Below are 3,107 nucleotides of genomic sequence, written 5' to 3'. Positions count from 1 at the left end.
AGCGTCCCCTGGAGCTCTCACACCCTCTGTCACGTGTCCTCAGTGTTTGTCTTCAGAGGCCCTCTTCTACCCTTCCAATGCCGGCATTCCCGCGTTCTCAGCCCCCTCCCCTTTTCCTCATGCATCTGTGCCCCTGAGTGAGGGTCTTGCTTTCCGTGGGTTCTGCCCTCGCCTCTCGGGCCCAACTTGGTACAGACAGAAAGTACTTGTGTTTACGAGTGCGGCTGGAGGCAGAGTCGAGTTTGACTCTGGTCCTATTTCTGCTGATCAACACTGCCTATCTACAGGATTGTCCTGTGGATTCAACGAAATAACCCACTTGGCACAAAGAAAGGATTCAATCAATGCAGCCATCAACAATACTATTATTATCACATCACCGTCCTTCCTGAATCTTCCCTGAGCCCCTCTCTGAGGGGCCTTTCCTGACTCCGAATCTATGACCCTCCTCATGGAATCCAGTTTAATTTTCTTTATAGCACCTTGTTTCTGGACATTCTGTCTGTCTGTCTGTCTGTCTGTCTGCAGTCTGTCTCCCAGGCCAGCCTCGAGCACTGTGCGAGCAGAAGCCTGTCTGTCCGATTCATCAGCGCATCTTCGGCACCCAGGACAATTCCACACGGTCTTGCTCAATAAAACCTTGAAGAGCAAATGACTGTGTCCCAATGCCATATGTAGTTTACCTTGCTAATGCACATTTCTCAAATTTTCGCTCTAAACATGCTCTTCCAGCTCTATTGCATGCAAGCCAGGTGTTGCTGCCACCCACCTAGTGTCCGAGAGAGAAATTTAAAAGACATTCTAAACTCCAAAATTCCTTATATTGCTTCAGTCTCGTTTCTCCTCACCCATAGTAACTGGTTTAGTTCAGATTTTCTTCCTTCCTCCTCCAAATTTCAGCACAATGCAAGAGTCAATTTACATGTCACCTCCTCCTGGAAGCCTTCCACAAGTCCCAGTGGCCGGATCGTTCCTCATCTCCTGTGGTACTGAGCATCGTGGGCCTGTCTCTGGAGGAGCACTTGACACAGCATCGTGGCACCTGTCTGCTTTCTCCTCGGCCTCCCCACCCGGCCCGAGTTCCTCCAGCTGGGGCTAGTACCTTTATTTCTGAATCCCTTGTGCCTTTTTAAGTGAACGGCACATAAGAATCATTTACTGGCTAAATAACTATTCCATTACAGTTTTGGATAGCTGGTTATTACTAGAATAAATGTAAATTTTAATTATACTTATAGTGTCATTAATTATCTCTTCTTATATAAAGTTTATTAATTTTAAATATAGAAGTAATACATATTAATGATTCTAGTTTTTAAACACAGAGAATTATAAATAGAAACATTAGAATCACCTGTAATATTACCAGGAAGAAGGAGCTGGTAACATTTGAAGATTTTCCTTACCAGTTTTTTCTTTACACATTTACAAGAAATTGGAACAACTCTGAAACCAAAGTTTGAAATTTATTTCACTCAGCATTAGATCGTGAGCAGTTTTCCAATTTATCATTAGCTTTTAAAATATAGTTTTTAATGAATATATAAAATTCTGTTGGATAGACATACTATAATTTTATAATTTTGGACATCTCATTCCAAATGTCTGAAAGTACAAATAACACTGTAATTAACAACTTTGGCAAATGCGGGGGAAAAAAGATATTTTTCTTTCTCCTTCTCTTGCTGCTGTATAATTAAGACCCATCATCGCTGCATCCACAACCACAAAGAACAGGACTTACCTCCCACACTCCTACACATATGAACGCTCATGGCTCGGCAATTCTATTAACTTCTTAGCTCTACTATGCCCCCTCCATGTCCAACTCAGTCTGTGCCCTCACCCCCTACGCCAAAGATAGAGAAGACAGTCTACTGTCCACTGGCTGAATATTTTGTTGTTGGAAGCCTTTGCTTAAGAAAAAGGGTCCAGGGATGTGGTTCCATAGGGTAGCGGTTAGCACGTCTGCTTTACACGCAGAAGGTCCTGGGTTTGTGCCCCAGTAGAGTCACTGACCATGGTCTACGGCCATGCCACCCTGAACGAGCCCGATGTCTGATCTCGTAAGCTAAGCAGGGTCGGGCTTGGGTAGTACTTGGATGGGAAACCACCTAGGAAGACCAGGTGCTATAGGCATAAATAATAAATAATAATAAAAAAAGGGTCCAGTTTCTAACTGTATCAGGCCAGGAACCCTTTGCTAGGAGTCCATGGTTATGGTTCATTATTTTGTGTTGTTTTCAGCTTTACAGTAGGAAACTGCCTTCCTTGCCATGACCCATTTCCTCTCACGGTAAGTAGGAGGGTGAAGAGATCTCGGGGGCTCTTCTCCGTGTATTCCCCCCCAAGACAGATGAGAGAGATGGAGGAACCATTCCTTCACCGTCCCTTCAGGCTACATTTCAGGGTCTTGCTGTTGGAGATTCCGAAATGAAATCTCATAGTATTTATTTCTTCATTAAAAAAAAATGTTGACTAAAAAAAGTTCTGGAGAATCTAGCTTTTCATCATGGGTCCTTAGCTCAGTCACCAATCTGCCTGTCACATCGGCTATGTCTTAGTGACCCACAGTCAGGCTCTGAATCTGCCAGTCTTCTAATGCTGACAGCTTGGATTGCTTTTTGTTGTTTGTTTGTTTTTTGTTAATTATTCAAATACTGTTGGGCTCCATGCTCCCTTGGAAGCAAAATTTAGTGTATCTTTGGCTATGTTTATTATTTTCCTGATGTAGATTTGTCAGTGCCTGAAATCTTCACACTTAATGTCTTTATCACAATATCTCACTGACTTTACAAATACTGTAATTGTTTTCTATATTTTTCATGTATGCTTTTGGGGACCATTGTCACCGCATGGGAGACCCTGTCACAAACCTCTGATCACACTCACAGGCATGCTGGGTTGAAGAAGTCTCTAGCGACTGGAGTCATCTCGACGTCCGCTTGTGGATATCTGTGGTGTGCTTCGGGCTGTTCCATAGAGGCAGAGGACATTTCACTTACCAGAAAACCTTGCCTTACTACATGGACATGGGCAGATTGACCAGTTAAGGTTCATCCATTTTGCTATGACTGCCTGTGAGCACAGAATAATCTAAGCGCGTT

The 3,107-nt window shown here is 43.4% G+C and overlaps 1 pseudogene; it reads left to right on the top strand.

Moving 5' to 3' along the window:
• Positions 1-2,023: 2,023 nt before the first annotated feature.
• Positions 2,024-2,139, top strand: LOC120610719 (uncharacterized; annotated as a pseudogene).
• The last annotated feature ends 968 nt before the right edge of the window (positions 2,140-3,107 follow it).

The sequence above is a fragment of the Pteropus medius genome, unplaced genomic scaffold (genome assembly GCF_902729225.1).
Source record: "Pteropus medius unplaced genomic scaffold, Ma_sr-lr_union100, whole genome shotgun sequence".
In the NCBI taxonomy this organism is placed as follows: domain Eukaryota; kingdom Metazoa; phylum Chordata; class Mammalia; order Chiroptera; family Pteropodidae; genus Pteropus; species Pteropus medius.
This window is presented reverse-complemented; position numbering and strand designations above follow the sequence as displayed.